Source organism: Camelus ferus, unplaced genomic scaffold, assembly GCF_009834535.1.
Source record: "Camelus ferus isolate YT-003-E unplaced genomic scaffold, BCGSAC_Cfer_1.0 contig322, whole genome shotgun sequence".
NCBI classification, from domain to species: domain Eukaryota; kingdom Metazoa; phylum Chordata; class Mammalia; order Artiodactyla; family Camelidae; genus Camelus; species Camelus ferus.
Genome location: NW_022588593.1, coordinates 1176745 through 1202033, shown reverse-complemented (window position 1 = coordinate 1202033; position 25289 = coordinate 1176745). Strand labels below are relative to the sequence as shown.

The 25289-nt window shown below is 36.9% G+C and overlaps 1 long non-coding RNA gene across 1 annotated transcript in view; it reads right to left on the bottom strand.

Moving 5' to 3' along the window:
- The window catches only part of LOC116662552, a 92544-nt gene extending 91431 nt beyond the window's left edge, over positions 1-1113 (bottom strand). Inside the window, exon 1 of the long non-coding RNA XR_004318528.1 lies at positions 564-1113. This is a non-coding gene — a long non-coding RNA (uncharacterized LOC116662552). The remainder of the gene's footprint in view (positions 1-563) is intronic.
- Positions 1114-25289: the final 24176 nt, after the last annotated feature.

The window sequence follows — 25289 nt, the reverse complement described above, 5'->3', positions numbered from 1 at the left end:
TATGCATTTATGTGCATATTTACATATGAGTAAAAACATACTCGCACATAATTTGTACACAACTAGGCATCTTTACCATCAAGCTTACCTAAATTAAGATAAAAGAAAAAATAATGTTCTCGGTCAGTAAGTTCAAATCCATCTGGTGGCAAAGAGAAGTGAATCAGTGATCAGTGGGAATTAAGAAGAGACTCTATATTCTAGTGTACTGTGCCAAGGCATAATTTTATTATTTCCTTAACTGTAAGGGCTGAATAACTTATTTCATTAAAAATGATGGTGCAGTAAGTTTAGAATCTCTATTTGCATATTACTCTGCATCTATGAATTAACATTTAGTCAATTTGTGCACATGCCCAGACAGATTTTCATTAGATCTATAGCAGGCTGCTGCTTGAGATCCAAAAGTCAAGGACCTAACCTTCTCAAATGGTTTAGAAGACATCTTCAAGTTTAATAAAATATGAGCTGATCCCCCTGGATTTAAGAATTAAAGATGAAAAAAAGAGAAAGGAAAAGAAAAGAAATATAGTCACGGTCAGGTTCTTCTGCAGTGAGCTTACCCAGTCAATCAAATACTGCTCCAGAGTGGACCACACAAAGCTTGGCGAGTCACTAAAAGTGAATTGATATTCTTCAGGAAGCAGTGGTGACTTTTTAAAATGACTTGTTGGAAAACAAACAAAAAGTAATACAAAGGGAGTGCTACCACTGTCAGAGTAAACACTTTTTTAAAAAATACTGTTTCAGTGGAAAATTAGTGATTTCCAAAGGCCCAGCGTCTAGCCTTTGCTTGAAGGGTCCAGCTGGTTCCTAAGGAAAATGACCTTTCCTGCCCTGGGAGCCCCAGGCAGAAACTGGGCTGAGCACTCACCCAGCCTCCCAAAGTGACTGTTCACAGGCCGGCTACCTTCCTGCCTGTGAGGAATAGGCTGCTTCAAGGGATGTGCCTGCTTAACTCCTGTAAGCACTGGATGGGACATAAAAATAGCTGCTAGTCTTCTAGATTAAAAAATTAAAGCTCTACGCTTGCTGCTGCTGAGTCTCAGCTTCCTTCAAGGGGACCTTCCTTCCACAATCCTGCTCTTAGTTCTCCCCAGCAGAGTGCAGGTCAGAATCCAGAGTCCCTGTTTAACCACTGCAGTCCCACAAGTCCAGGAGTTTAACTTTTCTAAGTTACTGAAAAACTGGTAAACCTAGTAAAGAGCCTGCCCTAAAAGTGGAATAAAAATGCTTGTAGTTTGACTGTGGTTGAATTCATCGTTAAAATGCACACACACACATAAACTCGCACACACTCCCAAACATGTGCCGCACACAGGCACACTCAAAATCTCCAATCTTTATATTTTAATTTGTTAAACACAAGCTTGTCTAACTTCTATCACTTGTGAATCTCTATGAGGCAAAACAGGCACCACATGAATGCTTAAGTCATGGAGACAGATTAAGGTGGACGACAGGAGGGAGAAGAGTAAAAAGTCACACTGTGCCAAACTCAGGAGAAGCAGAAAGAGAGAAGAGTGACCAGGGACAATCAGACTCCTCAAAATGACCATCTCTGCTTCTAGCAGAAAGTGGCTCTGGACACAGCAAATGTTAGGTCCTTCCTCTGAACTGATTCACCCAGGAATACTGAGCTAGCTTGCAAATTTAGGAAAGACCAGAATGTGTCTGAATTAAAAAAAAAAAAAAAGAACATAATGCAATTTGGCACACAACGTGTGTGGGGGTGTTGATGATTAGATGAGGTCGTTTCTACATTTCCACATGAAACATCAGACTGGAAGTAACCAGTAATCACAAGTACAAACATCGTGAATTGCAACTAGATCTAATTATATTTTTTTTAAGTTTGAACTTTTTCCAGTAAGAGTTCCACTTATAATTAGATATTGTAGCTTTTTTAGTTTGTTGAAGCATGTTTCTTATCTTTTTTATTACCCTTTTTTTGTGGAGGGGGAGGTGCAGACAAAAGGATTATTCAGGCTTTGGAGAGGATCTGTGAAAAACACAACAGATCTAAAGTCCTTTCATCTTCATCTCAGTTAATCTCTAGACTGGACAGGACCAAGAAGGGTGGCAGCTTTTCCTGCTTGTAAGGAAGGTCTAGTGAACTAATCTGCCAAGCATGGCATTAAAAAGGCAGGAGCAAAATCCAGTTCTCACTTCACCCTCACGCTGCTGGAGGCCCCTGAAAGAAATTAATCTGAGCAGATTTAGGACTGAGGGCTTTATGTCCATATGGATTGGCAGTTGGTGAGACCTCGCTATTAACGGTGCACAATTAATAAATAATATGTCTCTGTTTGCTTCAGTAGCTGTTCAAGCATTAAAAAGCTTATAAAAAGATTGCTTAGACAAAAACCCCACATATGGGCAAGGTCTTGATCTATGCTGGATGTCTTCCATTCAGAAATCCCATTTGCATTTTGCATGGTACATCGCCCCCCAAACACCAATTTGTTATTCATTTTACCAAGATGGACCAGATGAGTTAGGTACACTCACTAGTAATTCTCGTAAATAAACGGCATTCAAAAAATAAAAAAAGGACAAAGCGTATCCTACAATAGGATAATGTTACTATTCCAGCAGGCAGGCAGAGATTGGAGTCTCAACAGCTACAGTTTACAGCGAGCACCTGTGGCTTCTGAGAGCGCATGTATTCTCCTGCTTGATAAATGACTCTAAGACAACACTTCAATTCTAATTTCAGAAGCAAATTAAATTTCAAAATTAAAACAAATTTAATTTTGAATGTTCCTTTTATAGCACCTACCTCTAGCAGACCTTACCAAAAAAAAAAAAAAAAAAAGAAAGAAAGAAAGAAAAGAAAAACTGCAGGCTCTATGATCCTAAATGATTTTTGACCTGATTTAAATTGAAAAATTGAAGACGCCAACTAATGAAGATTTCTGCTAAAGTATCTCATGCAGCCTAATGCTTAATCGTGTTTGAGGAACTGCTCTGTATTTGCAAAATCTTAGTCCAAGTCTTTTCAAATCCAATCCATAAATGGATACATTTCAATAATTTGTATTTGACATTGATGGCAATCGAATTTGTGAAATGCTGTTTAAAGAAAAATTTGATCACCTTACACTAAAAGTAACTTCTGAAGTGAACTGAAGTGAAAATAAAATGGAAATGAAAGCACCTGAACTCTGTGACTCCAAAGACTGGCTCATGTATCTTGGACAAATGTTGACAAGATAGATTATGTATTATAAAGGTATCATCACTCCCTCTGTCTTTCTATAATTCTTCCTCGTGAGAGTGCATGTCTGAATTTCCTTTTACTTTAAATCTTTTTTCTTTTTTTTTTTTTTTTTTAATTTTAAGAGAACTCTTTTCTTTTTAACAAGTCAAATTTTCCAGGAAAGCCGGTATGGTACTGCTGTTACATGAGTGACATTTGCAAATATTGAGCATAATTCAGTAATTTGAAATTGGTCACAGTTTTTCTACAAGAAATTCAGTTTAATGGATAGGTTGTAGTGAATCTGCAGATAAATCAGTTAGGTTATTTTGGATGTACTAAATAAAGTCCTCTATATTCCTGCACCCTCTTCTTTGTACTGTTCTATAATACACACAGTTAAAGTTAACACATTATTAAAAGTATTACACTGTATTGCCTTTCAAAATTAGTACAATAATTTTGTTATTTTGGTTGATATATTAAATTTATTCACTGCCAAAAAGTCTGGGCAAATGAACAAACACATCCATGAAAGAGAAAAATAAATCAACCTATGACTTCTTTTTCTGGAGTAACTCTCCCTGGGCCTTCAAGCAATTATTGGAAACTGCTGCATTCTCTTAGAAATTGCATGATTGTATGCAAACAAGACTTCATCCAGAGTTTTTAAATGCAGATTTCTAGGAGTAACTTTTCTTCAGCTGGGATTGGGAAACATTACATTTTACATTGTAATGCAGATTTAATGTAACCAGGGTAAAATGTGGCAGGGTAGGAATCCTGTCAGTCACTGATTTACTGCTTAACTGTAGGAAAACACTTTAAAACAATGCCCCCAGCACTGTCATAAGCCCTTCTTTATTGTCAAGGTGTCAGAGTACTACATCAGGTAGCCACTAACCTTAAAAGTGATTTATGATCAAATAGCCCAACTAAAGATTTCGTTTAGTTTTATCACTTTAAAAACTACATGAAAGATCTTTTAAATTATATCTTTTTTTCCTGATCTGTGCAATTTGATCCACAGCAGAGCAGTTAGCTCATAAAAAGAACATACATTATGAGAGTGTTCTAAATTTTCACATTTTGTTTATATTTTATTGCTTTTACTTAGGTTAACATGTGGTACGTTTTTACAAAGCCTGATTGTTCACATATTTAATTTCTATGCCCATAAAGCCATATATTTTTAATACAATCCAACCAGCAGGAAATGATCAGACTCTACTAAATATTTTAATATTAGCCTGAAGTTGTGAAGTGAAATATAAAAGGGAAAGTGGTTTTAGAGCCTGTGACAGTTCACACTACTCCATCAGTAATAAAGATATATAAATCAACTTTTCTGGAATGTAATTTGGGAATTTTAAAATCCTAATATCAATGCTATGAAATAATTAATGAAATATGATATGTAAAGTCAACAGTGAACATGACAAAGAGTATATTTTTTTTGTTGCTAACCCCTTTTCCATTATTAATGCAAGACATTTGCATTTTAAGAGACAAGACATTTATTACACAAACAGAAGTTCCAGTGGTTTTAAACTGGAATCCTGTGTTGTTCTTACAGGTTGATACGTAAACTTGCTGATCAATTTATTTAGTCCTAAGTTTTAGGCATTTTTAAGAAATCTCATCTCTGCTAACAAGAACAAAACTTTTACATCCTCTTTCTTCCAGTTATAAATTTCTCTTTTAAATTTAGTGCTGTATACATCCCAATTATACATTAAATGAAAGGTTGATGCAACCTTTGTGTGGTAAGCAGGAAATGGTCAAATTGAAAGAAAAAAAAAAAAAGAGGTATACTAGAGATTTTTAACTCTAACTTCTGAAGTTAGGCTATATTTGAAGGACAGAAAAGAGCATATTTTTGTTAATAGTGAAGAAGAATCATCTAAGTGGACTCTTCAAATATTCCCTTCCCATATAAGGCCATTAAAAATTAGTAGACATTTTGTATATAATCTTCATAGAGATTTTGTGAGTATATTCACATTGGAGAAGAGCCCCATTTCTTAAACTATTATATGGAATTGGTCTGTACCATAACAAAAACAAAACCAAAACCAAAACCATTTGTAATAAAGAGAGAAACCAATATTTGAAACACAATGTTTCAAAGCATTGCAATCAAATTTCCAAAAGAGCAACTCAGAGAGAGCAGATAGTTCAGTGAGGCTCAGTTCTTTCACATGAGTAGAATCTGTGGGATGGGTAAGGGGATCAGAGATACAGAACCTGGGAGAGCACAGAATGGAAAAATCTGTATGAGAATTTAGGGAGAGGAGTATTTGGTAATTGTTACTCTGCTGTTTAAAAATCTCCAACATCTTTCTAATTTCCTAGATAGAACATATTTAACTTTCTACATTCTGCTTTTAACTACTTCTCTAGCCACCTACCACTTCCCAAATACAATCTATGCTCACGCCTTAATTAGCCACTTAAAGATCCTTGTGCATCAGCTGCTGCTGCACTTGCAAATGCCCTGCCCCTTATTTGCAGTGCCTTTACTTCCTACTCTAGCAGAACTTCTCACCTTTGAGTCAGTTAACACTTCTCACCTTTGAGTCAGTTAACACGCCACCAGTTTGGGGGAATCGTCTCTGACTCCAGCTATTTAATCTTCTGTGCCACCGTTAAGACATGTAATGGATTTTTATTATATTTATTGGGGTATATTACAAATATGTAAACATATCTTTCCCACTTCCTAGGCTTTAAACTCCCTGCCAGAAAGGAAATTAACTTGTTTTCCCTCTACTTCTGGTTTCTAACACAATGTGTGATGTGTGATAAGTTATTCTTGTTGAATAACAGGAATGGAGACTAGAAGGTTATTTGCTTACATACTACTGCTTGGTGACATCTCCAAACAACTGATAAAAAAAATTAGAATTGGCCATTTGTAAATAGAATAGTATGTTTCAATATTAATTTTTTCTGCAGCTTAAGGCATTTAGTGGGGGTACTATGAAAGAAATATGAGCGATGATAGAAAAGGGATTAAAGTAAGTTATGATGATGAGTGCATTTGGATGCACTTTTTTTTTTTTTTAAGAGCATGGTAGAAGTTACACTATCTCAAACTCTTTAGTCAACTGGATTGTTTTTTTTTCTCTGCACATCACTGCTTTTTGACTGGAACACTGGAGTTCCCTTATTGTAAAGGTTATCCATTTCGAGCTTTCTGTCTACTCATTCAAGCACGTGTACCTAAGGGTCATTATGCTAATGATCTTTAAGATCCCAGGAAAACTAGTTCTATACAGCTTTGAGGCTCCCAAACAATAAATACATAACTTATTTCTATTAACAATTAAAAATTAGTGAGCTCTTACTTTGTGCTGAGCATTGTTATAGATATTTTCCATATACTGTCTTCTTTAATCTCAACAGTTTATGAAGCAAGTACTATTTTAAACTCATTTTATAGATGAGGAAACAGAATCACAGGAAGTTACCCAGATCACATTGCTAATCATGAGCATTTGAGAAAACTAAGCCTTTACACATTTATGCATTTGTAGTGGTCAAGACCAAACATAATACGTGAGATACACTTTCATGATTTTTGCTTTTGCAAGTGACAGTCTTACATCTTAGAATCCCATACTCCTGTGAAATCCTGGTAAACTTTTCATGCTTCAATCAAAAGTTACTTTGTTGACAGTCTCCTGCGTCTATGTTGCCAAAGCACTTTGCTTGCCCTTCTATTGTAACCCTTACATCATTCTTCTTTGTGTTCTAGTCATACATGCATGCATCTTACTTTTCTTGTACTAAATTGTAAGCTTCTTGAGGTCAGCTGCTATGTAAAATATGACTCTGTACCCCATCAATGCTTCACCCTTGTAGTGCAGTAGGCATGTCATGAATATATGGAATAATTTATTCTTCATAATTAAGTATAGGGTTTTATTTTCCAGTTTGGCTTCTGAAACTGAATACCTCAACCTTGTATTCATATGGTAGGGATACCTGCTATTTGTAACTGAAGCATGTTTCAACTAGCTCATTCATTTCTCTCTCATTCTCATGTCGTCTTTCACTAACGACTTTTTTTTTTTTTTGTAAAGCAATACAATTTGGTAGTATTTAGTTGGCATTCTGGCTTCTCTAGCTGGAAGTTGGAGAGGCAGCTTGCAAGAATTTTTAAAGGTGGTTCTTGGGAAACTTTATATGCAATTCTAGGAGACATTAGGGCCATCAAAGACTATTTCTAAGAGCAATAAGATTCTTCAAGTTTTAATGGGTTTCTGTAAGAGGCAGAGGGTTTACATTTACTGCTAGGCATTTGCCATGCTCATTGGCGCAATTCCATCAGTTATATAAAGTAAAAGTAAAAAAGAAAGCTTCATGTACTTTAGCTGAGGCTTTTGAGAAATCTGGAATCCATCCCTTGGTGGTGAGATGTGCCATCAAATTCAATCCTGCCATCTTTGTGCCTAAGCAAAGCACTGCGTCAAGAAAAATTAAAAAAAAAAAAAAAAGAATTTGAAATTATCTGGAATAGCAAGGGATTAAGACAGTCATTTACAAAAATAATTTTGATATCTTGGAATCAGTTTAGAAACATCAGGCTCAGGCTCTTGATACTGTTCCCTTAAACATCTTTATAATCACCAACACACAGCCCAGTGTACACAACATGATGTCCAGCTAGGACTTAGTTTGCCATGAAATCCAGGGTTCAACTGAGATACCGTATTATAAATTATGAAGTATAAAGTAAGCTGCAAGGATATACTGCACAACATGGGGAATATAGACAATATTTTATAAAAACTATAAATGGAGCATAACCTTTAAAAATTGTGAATTGCTATACTGTACACCTGTAACATAATATTGCAGAGCAACTATACTTTAATAAAAAAATTAAAAGTGATCCAAAAAAAGCCATCTCCACGGATAAATGGGGATCTTCAGTAAACTTCACATCAACATAGTCATTATGTCAGAGTATCAAAACTCATGGGCCCAGTATTGATTATTTTTCTCACAGAGTCTGACTGAAGACTATGTTGCACTGAATTGAAATCTCTAAACTCAGAAGATTCATCTAAACACTGCTGTCTCTGTACTAGCAAAATGAAAGTTTGCCATGCAAGATAATGCCAAATACATTATGGCTTCAAATCTATCGTATCAAGGTATTGCTCCTACCTTGAAGTACCTGATCTACCCAGAATTAGTGTCAGACTCCACCTGTTTATGGACTCAGTCCCACAAGGGTGCCCTCACTTCAGAGGCCAGTGACAAGTAATGATCCACAATATGTCCAACATACCCACTCCTGACTTGGCTACAAAGTCAGATTTCCCACAACCTCTCCTCTGTGTTCAATAATTTGTTAGAATGGTTCACGGAACTCCAGGAAACATTTTACTTCTGTTTACCAATTTGTTATAAAGGATACTATAAAGACTGCAGATGAACAGTCCAATAAGGAGGTACATAACGTGAGGTCTGAAAAAGTCCTGAGAACAGGAACTTCTTTCTTGTCATAGAAGGGGCAAGGATAAGAAACAATGGAATGGTATTACACAGATAAAAGTGAAGATAATTTCAAGGAGGAAGGGATCAAGATGGAAGAAGTGAAACAGCAGTGTTTGAAGCTGCAGAAAAGACATTTAAGATCAACAACAAACCTGCCATGGATTTAACATCAAGGATGTCACTACTGCCCATAGTTGAGAGAATAATTGCATCATATATGGGACTTGGAGTTTGGAAGTGGGACAGTATAGAAAATATGCACAGGCTACACTTTCAGGAATATTGATTTACTGGTTGTGAAGTGACAAAAATGATGGCAAAATGGCCATGCAATGTTGAGGAAAAAGTTTTATTTTGATGTATAATTATCAGAGTGACTTAGCAAAGTTAAATTCTGAGAGTAAGAGAGGAAGAAAAAGAAAAGGAGAAAATACAGTAGACAGTGGTTTAAAGATCCCTGAAAGTTAGATCATAGATCAAAAGAAGGAGGGGGAGGTTCTTTGTCCTTGGAGAAAGGCTAGAGGTGGGATGGAGGAGGAATTAAGAGACCCACAGATTAGTTTCAGGATAGACAAGCTGGTCAATAATATTTATTAAACAGATACGGTCATTAACTAAGGTGAGAAGGAGGAGAGAAGACAGAGAGGTGTCCCTTCATCTAAGCAAAGGAAGAAGGGGGAAAGGAGTTGAAGGAACACTGCTCCCAAAGGCTTCTTCATTTGTAGACTGATTCTTAGACACCATGAGCATTGAGCACCTCTGCAGAGTACAACTTAAGCATAAACAGAGCTTTGAAAACTTCCTTTCATTCCACCTAAAAATTACATTTTGCATGATGTGTATTGTCGACTGCTCAAGAAGGACGCTGAGGTCCAAAAAGAAAATTATTTCAGCTGTCCTCTTAAGTAGTCCCTTGAATTCTACTTTTTTACATATATTATATTCATTCTCTCTCCCTCTCTCTATATATATAACTTCTCCACTCTTGGTTGATATGTTCTACTTTTTGGTGGTTATTTCAGCCTCAAAACTTTTCCAGGCACAGTTGAATTAACATGTTTAAAGTCAAAAAAGACATTTAAAGTCAAGTGCCTCCGAGGCAGTGAAAGTAGCAGCTTAATTCCTTGGCTCTCAGCTTCCTCTTTATTTTTGGCCCCTAAGGGAATTTCCTTGGTTTCTCAAAAGCTAAGCCATATATTTAAAAGGACGTTTGTTATCTACTATCCAGAATTTTTTTGGTGATTTGAAGAAGGATGATATTAACAGAATCTTATCTGTCATATTACTAGAGTTATAAATCTTAGTCTCTTGCTTCTAATCCTAGCAGATTTTCTTCTTTACTTGTATCCTGTGAATTCTCCTGTCTTTAAGCTATTCCTGAATTTTAGCATGGAGGCATCCCTGTCAGAATTAAAACCAATAAGAAATTCTGGAAGAGGAAGGAGGGACTCCGACTCTACAACTTCTGGATATGATGTCTCCTGTCTGCATCTGCTGCCTTCTGAGGAAGGCTCCCTTTCCCTGCACTAGGCTTTGCAGCTTAGTGAGATGTTGGTGTGTGTACAGTTCCACCTCTGTTTGGACTTGGTGACCTTCATTCTCTCTGCTCTTGGACTCCAGTCTTAGCAGTTACTCAGATCCCTCCTCCCAAGCTTACAATGATCCACCTTACTGGGTGGAGGCAGGGCGTGGATGGGTTAAATCCGTTTTCCTGGAAATAAAATTTTGCCCTTGGAGTCTGAGCTGAAACTCAACAACCTCTTTGAGCAGTACTGTGACATTTGCTGTATAACACCACCAATGCCTGTTTCCCCTACCCCTTTCTGCCTCATACTCTCATCTGTAAAATACTCCCACTTCCCATTCTAGATAATAGTGCATTTAACCAATGCTAGGATCACAATCATATACACAATCACACATTATTGCTGTTTGCCAGGGCTGCTATAACTGAGCAAGGATCCTAGTTTTCAAATGTTGAGAGAAATGTTTTAATCCCAAAATTGACTATGATAGGCTGAACAATGGCCTCCAAAGATGTTTATGCCCAAATCCTTAGACCCTGTGAATATGTCATCTTACATGATAAAAGAAGGATTTTTGCACACAGGATTAAAGTAAGCATCTAGAGTTGAAGAGATTATCCTGATCATCCCAATATAATCATAAGGGTCCATATAAGAGGAGGGCAGTAGGGTTATAGGCAGAGAGGGGGCAGCGTAAAGATGACAAGAAGCAGAGACTGGAGTGACATGACCCCCAAGGCCAGGAATGCTAACAGCCTCCAGAAGCCAGAAGAAACAAGGAACAGAGTCTCCCCTGGAGCCTCCAGAAGGAACCAGGCCTGCTAACACCTCGATTTTAGTCCCATGAGCTTCATTTTGAACTTCTGAGCTCTAGAATTGTAAGGTAACAGATCTGAGTTATTTTAACCCACTAAGTTAGTGGTAAATTTGTTCTAACTGCCAAAGGACACTGATATAATTGGCAATTTAAATATACACAAGAAAAACATTTCCTTCTCTCCCAGGAGAATAGTAAACATAGACAATGTCGTAGGAACAGTAGAATTAGTAACTTCCAGCTACTGAGGCTCCGTTATGTGCAAGAAATTCTTCTGGGTAACTTACTTCACTTCAAACGCATGTAACAGCTCTGCAAGTATATTTCTATTCCCATTTTACAAAACAAAATCAGAGAAACCCATTTACCCACGGGATAAGTAGCAGAGCCAGGATCTGAACACAAGACTGTGTGTTATCAGTTTAAGAATTGGTACATTGCATAAGCAAAACACAAATTAAAGAGAAGAATTTAAGCATGACTGAATGAAATGTTGAACACAGGCAGTGCTATAGGCTGAACTGCGTCTCTCAACAAGCATTGGGGTCCTAACCCCTATTCCGTCAGAATGTGATCTTACTTGGAGACAGAGTTTCACAAAGGCAATCAAATTAAAATGACATCATTAGGGTGGGCCCAAATCTGATGTGATCGATCGGTGTCCTTATCAAAAGGGGGAATTTGAACATAGGGAAAATGCCATGTGAAGGTAAAGGCAGAGATTGGGATGATGTTTCTACAAGCCAGTGACACCAAGGATTGCTGCTGAGAATGACCAGACGCTGGAGGACAGGCCTGGAATAGATTCTTCCTCACGGCTGTCAGAAGGAACCAAGCCTGCTGACACCCTGAGCCTGGACTTTGGCCTCCAGAACTGTGAGGTGAGACATTTCTGCTGCCTAAGCCACTGGCTGGCAGTACTTCGTCACAGCTGGCCCCGCAGACGAGCACTGGTCCCGGGGATGGCGATGATGAGGACGGTAATACAGCAACTGCAGCTGAGCCCTAACCATTACAGCACTAACTCATTCTAGTTATAACATTTACAAATGTGGTTCTCACAAATCCTTTATTATATATGATAGTCTAGCACAGTTAGCAATCACTTTAAGGGGGCCTTTGAATACTATTTGATCACATTTCTAATTTAATTAAACACCTACAAACATTATACATAAATGGCATTTATAAAGATAATATGTTCTATTTCCTCTTCGAGGATTTCACTTGTCTGACTTAAAATTTTCCTGAGTACTTAACTTCTAATAAATGAAACCCCTAAATATGCTGAATCCTAAAGACTATGAAATACTTCAACACTATATATAAATGGTAAGATTTCAACCTAAAATCACAAGCCTAAATGAAGTACCAAGTTAGACATTTAAATTTACTCTTATGGGTTAAATTATATTAAAACTTTCAAGCCCATGAAACACCCAAAATGCACAAACTTCCTAACCCAAATATGTAAAAATTATGGGGTGGATCCTCTCAAACATTCCTATACTGAATTCTAAATCTTTCTCAGGTTGAAAGATACCTGCAAGGGAACAGAAACAATTTATTACCCCACACAATTCTGGGAGTACCTTCTCACTTTGTTGAAGTTACCTACAGAAGAGAAGACAGTGGCTGAGGCATGACTGGGCCACTATCTCGGCACAAGTGGGAATTTTAAGCCTTATTCATGGTCTGCAACAGAGATTTTAAGGAAAAAAGGTCTCAGGTTACATATGCCTGAGATTTGAGTCAAATTCTTACCTACTTTTCAAGCCAAAATACATTCTGTTGCCTGCGTGGCTACACCAACGGATGTTTGCTGCTCTTCTCTGACTCTTAACATGAATTGAGATGCTAGGTCTCAGCGGAGGCCTCAGCATCTTATCAGCATCAACAAATGAGGAACGTCTACTTGCATAACCACATTATCCTAATGGACGGGGTGACAGAGTCAACATTCGTCCAGTAATCATACCTAGGAACCACACATTACCACTAATTAGTTTGACTATAACCAATTCTAGTAAGCAGTGAAATGGAGTACCCCTGGGCCACAGATCACAGTCAGGGACTCTTCAGACTGTAACAACTCCATACCAACTAGGACAACTTGCTCTTAGAGCTCAAGGACACTTGCTCTTAGAGCTGGGTTGCATTTTTGTCCCTCAACTCTCCTGACCCTCGAAGGTCAAAGTGTCTGGCTGGAGCCTCAGGGCCTGTCTGTGATGAGGCCTGGCATGGTACCTGGTATGCCTAGAGAGAGGGAAAGCATCCATAATGATGGGCAAACAAGCGAGGGAATCGGACATAAGGTGGTTCACTGCAGAATTCTAACAACCTAAGTTTGACAATGTCTTAACTATGTCTAATAGTATAATCCTTACAGAACCCTGGAGTTATCAACTAAGGAAGTGAGTCTTACAGAAGTTAGTAAGAAGGCTGGTCAGTAAGAAGCAAAGCTATGATTCAGATCCAGAGCTGTCTGCATCCCAAGCTAAGCTCTTGAATCCCTGCCCAGTGATTTAAATGGGCTTTTAGCCTCTTGCATTTGGTTTAGGAATAAGATCTTTGATAGACCACTATATTATGAAATTGTATTTAAAGAAAAAAGATGTGAGAACTTTGTCAAACCCATTCCTTTTCTCAGTTAATGATAAATGATGAATGAAAATGATACTCTTGGGATTTGTGATAAGAATTAATAGATTGGACAAGAAAGAAAAAGACAGATACACCCTTACTATATTTTCTTTGAATTGGGAGAGAGGCTAATTTCGGATGGAAAATAGGAAAGGGAGGTGTTTCAAGTCTGTCACTTCAAGCAATCAAACTTGAAAAATGGTAAAACATCTAATCATTATCTCATGGCTACAAATCTGGGTGCAAATCTTCCCATTATTGCAATGATTTAATACATACAGCATCCAGCAACTTACTCTTTAATAACTATTGCTGGAAGTAATTTTGTTTAAGCTATTTTTATTTCTTTTCTCTCTCTTGTTAACTCGTGAAAATACTCCTATCAGCATACTCAGCTTTCTTTGTTATGGAATCATTACATGCTGCTGTGGTTTGAAATTTTCCATTTGCTTAAAGTCAGAAAATTTTCTGGATAATTCATTTTTATCATTTCCTTTTCCAAGATTTTGTGTTCATTTTTAAAGCAGTAAGCTTCATTTTCTTTTCTGCCAGACAATCTACAACTTATACCACAAAAATTATACCACAACTTACATACCACAGAAATTCTCAAACACTATGAATCCATGCCTTTTGCAAAGTAAAATCAAAACTTGTTTACAACATTTTTCCAGAACAATGATCTCTATGTTTATTCTTTGTAGCATAATTTAAAACCTGGTCAGAGTTAACATTTAGCATATTTCAACTCTACACAGATGTAATTTTTTTTCCTAGGCAGCCTCTGATTTGCTCCAATCCTACCTTGAAGCAGGATTGGCATTTTGGTGGATCCTAACTTCGTAAGATACTAAACTTTTTACTGAGGACTCCATGGGGCAATTAAGACATTTAATAAGATTCCCTGGTCAATGTCTCCATTTCCTCCAAAGATCCCCTGTGACTTCCATTAGAAACTGTATCTCCCCTTTCTCAGACATAGTATGATATCTAAATAACACATTGAATGGCTTTTAGCAGTAAACAATTTTAAAAGGATTTTTATAACTTTGCTTTTGAAGTTATTTAGCTAGAAGTGACTTTTAAAATTACAATTGGCTCTAATTGTATAGTATTAATCATGCTAACGGATGGATTCTTACAATGTAAAGATGAACCTAAAATCATTCTCGTATTTTTTTTTTTTTTTGGAATTCAAATTTTAACAATTAATGAAGCTGCCATAAGGTTATATATTTGCAGACATTTAAAATTTAAGCAAATATTTATTTAAGTATTTATTTTTCATTACACTTTTTTTTTTCTGTGTTTCAGATACAATGCTTTCCTCAGATCTGACATATTTTCAGGGGACCCTGCCAACTCCCCACATCAGGCCTTTGAGTGCTAGTGCATAAAATGTATACGAGGAAAATTCCTTCAGCATTCTAATCCTTTTAGCCTTCAACTAGCATGATACACTCGGGAAAACAGAATTTTGATCATTATTAGTCCCTAGCCCCTTTGAAAGCTATCTATCTATGTTTACATTTATAGTTATATATAAATATGTTTTTATTTATACTTGCACATAAATATATAATTGTATACACACATTATATTTAATCTATATGTATAAATTTTACCTAATTATATATTTATATATAAATTATATATAAAGCTATATATTTATTTATATATAAATGTTCTCATATATGCCTCAACACTACAAGGAAATGTAAATTTGATAAAAGCAAATCTTTCCCTTGAGAGGATGCTACCTCTAAGAAAAAGATTTACTTATATGAAATACCTCCTCCTCATCCAGTGAGTATTGTCTGCCCTCAGCAGATCTCCTTCAGCTGCTTTTCCCCAAGATGTGGGTCAGACGCTGGGGTAGAGACGCCTTCTGCGACAGGAGGAAGTGGCACAGGGGTCAGGGCAACACAGCCTGCAGTCTCTACATGCACAACAGCCAGAACTGGACCAGATCTCACTAATTCCCCTGCCGGCACCCTTGTCCAAGGCATGGAGTCTCTGGCTGCACCCAGTCAGTGACCTCCTACCTGGCATCCTGGTCCAGCTCTTACTCTCCTTCCATCACTTCTCACGCCAGCAGCCAGAATGCCCTTGTCCAAACTGACATCAGATTATGCCCCATCCTTTCTCATCACCTCCATCTCACTCTATGTAAAAACCAAAGTCCTCACAATGGCCTCACAAGCTCTTGGTCCCCTTGGCTCTGCCTTTCCTGCTGCTCTCGGGGTCACGCCACTCCAGCTGCACTGGCCCCTGTGCTTCTCCTGGGATGTGAGACTGCTGTTCAGTCTACTTGCTCCCTCTCCCTGGCACCCTTTTCTCCCAGTGTTGACACATTTCCCTCCTTCACATCTTCCTCAGACCCTTTCTCAACTGACACTGCTCTTCAGCACTCACTTAACACCATTAAAACCTACGACATACCTGACTCACTGAGCTTGTTGTCTGTTTCCCCTCTAGTCTATAGATGCCAGGAGGCAGGGTGTTTTTTTCTTTTGTCTTTTCACATGTATGGTACAGTCCTGGACCCCTAGTGCCTAGAACAGTTCTTTGCCCATTTTACATGATATTTCGGTATTTGTTCATTGAGTGGGAACAGAATACGTTCCTTCTTAAAGGAGTCAGTGGGAAGACTGACATGGCATTGACAATAGAAGTATCCAGGCCTCTGTCAACCCAAAACTCTAAAGTTCTTCCCCTAATCCAACCGCTAATTTCTTTTCCCAGGAGGGCTGGCCAACCCAGCTATGAGGCCGTTCGGGGGAATTTTTCCTTTGGGCTGGTGACATCTATCTGGAGAAGGTTCCTGTCCCCTGCTCCTTGCAGGCACTGCCCCAGGAAGAGCCAGGCTACATCTGATCTTGTCTGTGTCACTCAATGCAGTTATGGGGAAGATACTAGAAACAAGATTCAGAAAGAACAGGAGATGCTTGCTTTCTAGCTGGGTCCTGCACATCTTAGTAAGAGACTGGAGTCTGTAATGAAGCCCATGATCAAATGTTGGGAGGGTATCTGCTTACCCCACTCGCCCCTAGACCCTTCCCTGTGGAGCACCAGACTTCAAGGGTGCATATCACTTCCTGTCCCCCAAGTCTGCACCACCACAGCCAACCTGGCAGATCTTATTCCTTACAGAAATCACCTGTTATCTCCTTATCTTCCCCTTCCTGTTCTTGCAGAACTGTGAGGGCTCAGGAAGTCACTGGTGACACTTTTCCAGCAGTATATCCATAGTCCACATACATTTCTCACACAGACTCTTCCCGGCTCTCATTAGTACTTTTCACTGTAATCTCTACAACATTCTCCTATCTCACAGTCACCCTTTCTCTTCTGCTCATGTAATCTCTGTTGTTCTTTTACAGGGTTGGCCATCCCTGTGGCTCCTCTAGTGAATGATTTAAGCACAACTCATATTTCTTCTGGTCCCTGGTATTTCACTCCCAGCACATACTCTGTCTTTCCCTGCCCCACAATCTGTGTGAGAAAATCCTGGCCCCTTCAGTTCACATGATTGGTTCAGGCACACAAAAAAGACACAAATCAACTTATTTATAAAATAGAAACAGACTCATAGACGTAGAAAACAAATTTAGGGTTACCAGGAGGAATAAAGGGTAGGAAGGGATAAATTGGGAGTTCAAGATGTGCAGATACAAACTAATATATATAAAATAGATAAACAACAAATTTCTTGTGTGTAGCACAAGGAACTATATTCAATATCTTGTAGTAATCTATAATGAAAAAGAATATGAAAATATATGTATGTATATGTATGACAAACATTATGCTGTACACCAGAAATTGACACCTTGTAAACTGACTATATACTTCAATTAAAAAAAAAATGATGGCAGAAGTTAAAAACAAACAAATAAGAATTTCTTGTTTCCTTTTAGACATTAAACAAAAGTGTCAAGAATGCCTGAAAATAGTTGTCACGCTGCTAGCAGCCACTGGATGACTGAATTAGAAAAGCTGTGTGTGTGTATACATAAAACATATTTATAATTTGGTCTACAGAATCATTGATTTAATGATTCATTATAGTAAGTATAGTATATCTGGAGCCCCAATAAAAACATGGCATCTTAAAAATAGAATATTTTGAGACAAGTATATTTACAAAAAGGAAATTTACTTCAAAAGTGTGAGTATAGGAGAACCACCAAGAATTGTGGAGTGACACAGAACTAGTGAGTGCTGAGCTGTTACCATCGCTAGCCTGAAAGCAGGTGTGAAGGGCAGTTTCAGGAATCTGGGAGGAGTGTAAGTTAGCTGCCTTGCCAGGAGCAGTGACTTCTGATCAAGTATTATAAGGGAGCCAAGGAAACATACATCCTGAACACATTTTCTTCTCTCTCCCATCATCTGTTGGGATTTTGACTGGCCCTTCACAATTGGACATCCCAGGGCATAGGAGCCCTCTATCTTCCTCCCTTTAGGTCACGCGCCCCCGCCCTCAACCCAGGAAGAAAGAGAGCGGAGGGGATCTTGTTTGTTGTCTGTTCCCCCACTAGACTATAAGTGCCATGAGGGACATTCCAAGAGAGCAAATAGAAAACACTCTACTGAGTATTTCTTAGACCAAAAGAATTAAAAAGATAGAACATCCTACAGAGAATTTCTGAGGCTGAAATTTTAAAATGCACTGAAACCATCTGCAGGTTGATTTAGAAGTCTACATGTCTGAAAATGTTTTTCTTTTGAAAATTCAATTCAGGTTTTCAGAGGTTGATGTATTGCCTATAGGGAATAAATGGTAACCCACAAGGCAGTAGGTTGGACTGCAAACCTCTGTAGCCTCAGGTTACATGACCAGATATCCAGACTGTGGATTGGTTAACAGGATCCTTGTAGATCCTAATTCTTGCTAAATTACAGGGTTTTTTCTGCATATTGATACTGAGTATATAGATAACAGAAATAGATTTTTCAAGGGTGTGCACATTTTCCATATGAAGTAATATGTATTAAATAAAATTATTTTAAAAACAGGAAAATGTTTTTTTCAGAACCATTTACTAGAAACAAAAAAGAATCACAAACCAGTTAGTATAATGAAAGTTTTAACAAAAATTGGCAAGAGTAAGGAGTTGTCAGAAATTAAATAATGGGCATTCAGGATGCTATTTTTAAAAGCTATTTCTAATTACTTTTTAATGGGCAGGGCAGATTTTATATAAATATATTTAAATATACAAAACCACATAGTATACATGTATGTGTTTGTATTTGCATTAGATTATTTCAGATGAAGCCAACTACAATAAAGCTTGCCTGTTTGTTTTACAGATGCATTTTTAATTTATCTCTATACAAATAAACAGATCTCTATCTTTAATTTCACAGCATTTCTATCTCATGTTTTGATGAAAAGAGTCAATCCTTTGGCTTTCTTATTAACTCAAGTGCTTTTGTATTAACCTACTTGGAAAGAAGATGAAGAAAAGAAAATAGACCTTATATTCTAGAAAAGAAAGTGTTCAGGTCAAGCTCCAGGGAGGTCAGTTCTTATAATAATGTTGCCATTCTAATGAATTTGAGATATTTAAAATGAATAATAGCACTTTTCATTTCTGGGTATAAATTTGCCAAGGTATCTTAGTCCTATTTCTTATCTGCCAAATCTGAAATTATCTTTGGTATCTTTGACCTACGTTCTATTGGAAGGGATTGCCATCAGAAGGCAGTAGTTGTTCTTTTGGAGAACGCTGCTAATATAGCAATAATGATTTGTTTGAACTTTTCCTAATTTTATTTTTTTCTTTATATTCATGATTTTATTTGATCTTGAAAACCAACCTGTGAGACACTATTTGTATACACATTTTACAGATGAGGAAATTAAGCAAAAGAATAGTTAATAACTAGCCAAATATTGCTACTGAGATGAGTTCACCTTCTAGATGAGACCTCTTCTATATGAATTTCTTCAGGATCTCTCCTTCACATCTCAAAAATTTCTCTGTATCTTCACCATTATATGTTTGCTTTTGATATTTAATTTTAACTTTGTCAATTTAGAATCTAAACTAGTTATTGTAACGTATTTATAATAATGTTCATGGTTTAGCGATCAATTGCTAATTCCATAGTTGGGTACTATTTTTTGTGAAGAAAAAAGTATCAATGACCTTGTTTTAGGGCTTGGGAAGCAATTTTGAAACAGCATAAAGGGAAAGACTGATAAATGTTAATACATTCAAATTAAAGCCTTTATACAACAAAAGAGATGATTAACTAAATTAAAGCTAGGAATCAAACTGAGAAGATAAATTTTCATTGTATATATTAAAAATTACTATCCAGAATATATAAACTCCTCCTATCCAGAATAAACTACTCCTAAGTAGCAAAATGAAAAATACCAATAATTCAATAGGAAAATAAGCAATGAATACAGGTAATTCAAAAAAGAGGAATCACCATTGGCTAAAAACATGAAAAATACAAATTTCAGTGAAAAATAAGGCAATACAATTTCAAAGATGGTGCTTTTTAACTAGTGAACTAGCAAAAATATCTGATAATAGCAAGTTTCAGTGACATTGTAGAGAGGCAGGAATCCTCATATACTCCTGGTGGGAGTGTACAGTGCTACAGCATCAGGTAGAATCTAATATAGTTACAAACGCTATGGTAGGCAGAACTGTAAGAGCACCCTTCCCTCCAGTGTTATGCTCTGTATAATCCTCTTCCCTTGAGTGTGAGTGGGACCTGTCACTTGTGTCTAACCAACAGAATGAGTAAAGATGATAGAATGTCACTATTGTGATTAGGCTACATTATATAGTCAGTCATTGCTTTGCATGGTTCTGATATGCACAAATTTCATTTACTATAGTTTAGGTAAATATCACCAGTCCCCCAACTACACAATCCAAATTTCAGTTATCACTGCATATTAATTGTGAGACAAAGATACAAGTTTTGCTTCTAGCGATTTAGTCTACATATCACTATGTAAATAACAGATGCACATCACGATCAGTAACCAGTCACTGACTTTCTTTCAAAGTCTGCTCATAATTGTTCACTAAACATATGTTCGTCACTTCGTGCACTTACAGGAAAGCATGCTTTTGTATTTTCTCCTTGTCTTCTTGGAATAAAGCATGTAGCATTTTACAGACATGGATAATTGATAGAAGAAACTGACTAACAAAGAAAAGTAGAGCAGAGAAAGGAAAAACGAAAACATCAGGAGTAAAACTTGATTTGATTAGAGTATTTGAATATGGAGGCAGAAAATAAAAATAGGTCAAACTTATCCCTGCATGAAGTTACTTTCTGATGGTATTTCAATGATACTGAAAGAGAACAATGAATCTATTAAAACAAAGGGCAAAGTTGTTTCAATATCTTCAATTTCAACTGCACTAAGGAATGGAGCTTTTACTTCCAATTTGGATTGAAGATTGTAAAAAAAAAAAAAAAAAAAAAAAAATCCAGTCAGTTTGTCTAGCATTCAGGTCAAAGCATTGAATTTAGTTGCCTAATTGAAAAAAAAGAAGATAATTACTGAGGCTGAAGGAGTAATTTTTACTGCCAGTAAAGTCTGGTTTCATTGTTTCAGAAGTAGCGTAAATTGATTCAAATCAAGCTATTTGGTGAAGCAACCAGAGCTGATAAGAATGCAGCTGTAAAATCTGTACCCAAACTCCAAGTATCTGTTCGGGTAGTTAAAATAATTGTGAAATATTTATTCACAATTATTTTGATGAGACAAGTCATTTTTGGATAGTAACCCTGTTCAGAACATACATGAACAATGATACAGAATTGCAAGTGCCCATAAAGGAGATGCACCGTGAAGAATTTGGTGAAGGTGAACTTACTGACATGCAGGATGGAGTGGCTGGGGTGGAAAGGATGGAGATGTTCAGAAGAAGAGGCTTGCAGAATACTTCACATAAAAGGAACTCGTGGAGAGCATCTCATGACATTCAAGGTGCAAAGGTTAAAATGCTGGAAGCAGACTCAAACTTAGAAAACCCTAGGACATTTCCCCAAGGCACAGAAAAGATGCTCGTTCCATATAATAAATTACATAATGAGAAGAAGGCGACCATTGTTCTTGTTATGCTTAATTTTTTGTTTGTTTGTTTGTCTGTTTTGCTTTTTTAACAAAGAAATCAAACCCTGGTTCTGGATGTTTCTACTGTTTGAAATTACAGTTCTAAATATATTTTAGTTTTATCATTTACATTTTTGTATGTATATTTTCAATTATAAGAAGAAAGTTTTTAAATGTTTTGATGAAAAACTTTTAAGGTCATAAGAAAAACTGTAATGAAAATTGTAATTTCTCTTTAATTGTTAAGATTGTTCTGCATGGTGTCAGCTTATACCATCATTTTCACATCCCCGCCAACCCATGCAAAGAGAGGATGCCATGTAAAGTCTCTGGCTTACTAGCACACACACACCAGATGCTCAGGCTGGTCTTAAAGAATTAAGCTGCTGTGTTGGGAGCTCCCAATGGAGAAGGCCACACTGAAGGGAATCATCAACCCAACCCTACAATTTTAAGGGGCTGGATCCTGCCAACAACTACATTAGTGTGGAAGAGAGTCCCACATCTCCAGATGAGGCCACAACCCTCAATGACACCTTGATTGAAGCCTGTAGACTCTGAATAGAGCACCCAAGTCACGCCATGGAAATTGTGAGACAATAAATATACATTATTTGAAGCTAGATTTCTTAGTATGTCATTTTAAGCTACATTTTTCTTAAACGTGTGTTGACTGAACTAGAGTTATCTTTATCAACATGAATAGGCTACAAAATATTTTCACTTACAAAATACCAAAGTGAAACACATAATATGATACCATTATGTAAGTAATAAAAACACAAGATACTATATATTGTCTATGAGCAAATATGTATAGATATAGATGTAAGGAAAATGAAGTAGAAAATTTACACTGTATCCCAAATAATGGTTATCTCTTGGGGATGGGAATACAGTTAAGAAATGGGATCTGGGGTGTCAAACAATAGGAATTTCAGCTTTCGCAGGAACAAATCTTTGAGTAAAAAAAAAAAAAATCACAAAATTGTCAATAAAGTTAAATGGCAGGCTCACAGGTATTTATTACTATTTGCAATTTTCTGTATTTTTAGTTGCTAAAAAGGGAGTGCCTATAAATTCTAGTATCTAGTATACATTTAAACCCTAATTATATCTATCCATGAAAAGGAGATGAAGAATTACTAAGGAAAATGTTCAAAATGTTTTATCAAGAGTGAGAGAAATTAATTGTTCAGTCCTAAAGAAAAAAACCAAAATTGTATAGATTCTTCCTTTCTATTCCAGAATGGTTGCAGTCTGGATTTCAGGAAGACTGCCTTTCTTCAGTCTCTTGCTAACTGCCTGCACTTGTTCCTGGGCAGAAGCGAGACTCAGCTGGCTTCCTGGGGGGAGGAAGCTTGAAAATGCATCAGTGCATCTCCCCAGGGAGGTTGTAATGCTCTGCTCCAGCAGCACCCCGAGTGCTTGTAAAGGATACAGCTGCTTGTACCCACAACACATTGAGTCAAAATTGGGGGGGACTGTGGCTAGAATTTTCATTTTTACCAATTCTCTGGGGAATTCTTATGCATTATCATGTTAAAGTAATTATTGCTATTTTAATGGTAAAATAAGAGTTCATTAAAATAAAATGTTTACAAATTTTAATAGTTATCAGATACATGAGTAACATTTCATTGAAAATACATTTTTAGGGAGGTGGACAGGAGGTATTTATGTTGCCTTGATTAAAATGTGTCATTTTTGTTTGACCAACTCTACTCCTACCCTCGGGCAATGCACCATAGGAAGGTCCAAGATGAATGAGAAGTACCCCACCCTTTGCTCTTTTCATAGTTCTTTTAATTTAAAAATTTCAAATGAATTGAAAAACTACAAGACTATTTTAGTAAACATTCTCTTCACCCACATTCACCAATTGTTAGCTTTTGTCACAATGACTCTGTGTGTCTGTATGAGTGTGTGTATTCATATTTTTGCTGAACAATTTTTGAGTAAATCAAAGGTATCATCAATGTCTACCCCTAATTGTTTCAGTGTGTCTATCTTCTAAAATGAAGGACATTACTTTATATACAATGCAATTATAAAATATAGGAATTTAGTATCTTAGAATACTATTTAATATACCACCCATATTCAAATTTTGCCAAATGTCATAATAAAGTCTTGTATAGAATTTTTCTTCTAATCCAGTCTTCATGTCTCTTTAGTCTCATTTAATGTGAAATGTTTCCTTATCTTTTGCCATTCATAATATTGGCATTTAAGAGCGGTAGGCAGAGATTTTACTGAATGTTCCTGAAATTTTTTTTCCTGATTATTGCCTCATAAAGAGATGTAGGTTATGCTCTTTTGTCAGGAATACAAATTATTTTTTGTCCTTTTCAGTGCCTCACATCAGGAGACACACAACGTCAGTTTATCCCATTATTTGGTGATGTTAACTTTGGTGGCTTTTGGTACAGTAATTTTTGCCAGGCTTCTCCACAGAAAAAGTTACCACTTTCTTTGTAATTAATAATCAGTTATGACATAAATTGAGACTTGAATATTCTATTTCCCATCAAACTTTAGTTTTAGCATACAATGATGATTCTTCCACTAAATCAGTTATTCTTATGATTATAAAAAGGAATTTTATGACTAATTTATCCATTTTATTCTAAGGAAGAGATTTCTCTATTTAGTGTCAGCATGGACTCAAGGATTCTTTTCTCTTTTTAATATAGAATTGATTACATCACTATTTGATGTTCAAATTGTTCAAATTTAGCCATTGGGAGCTTTTTATCTTTTTGACATATTTTTGTCATTTATTCAGCACTTTAAAATATTCTAGCACTGTAAAGTACAGTGCTTTCCCTCCATAGCCCTTCAATTAACTACCTCTCCATAGTTCCTTGATTCTTTTTAGTGGGAAATGGTGTGTTAGAAATAAAAATGTGCTCAGGGCTATGGGTGTCTTCTCAGCTTTTCAGCAAGTGGCACTGATACTTATCCCTGTGATGTTACCCTTCAGAATTTTTCTTTCTGTGCCCATTCCCTATTTGTATCTTCTGTCTTTCATGGTGGAATTCTTGGATCCAAATGTACAATCAATTCTGGGAAAATGCAACTATGACACTGAAGGCACTGTGGGCCAATGCCTAGAGGACAAGTGCCACTTGACAATGAACCCTGGGAAGCTGACTGGGATGGATGGTTTTCCCTTGGTCCTGTCTTTGATTACACTGCCCAATACTATCCAATGTCTATAGAGTATCACTAAGACTGGAAAGGGAAATAAGGGACCCCCGCCCTGTGAATGAAGTATCCTGGGCAACCTCAGCCCCCCTCCTCCTACGCAGGAAGCAGAGCCAGGCGGAGTTAAGACTGAGGCTGAAGCGTACACCATTCCCTGTACTTGATTACACTGCTGCAGACTTCTATCTAGACTTGTACATGGCACCACCGAAGAGTAAGCTAAACACTCCTCACTGTCTGAGAAGATTTTAATATCAGAAAACATGTCAAAAAATAAAA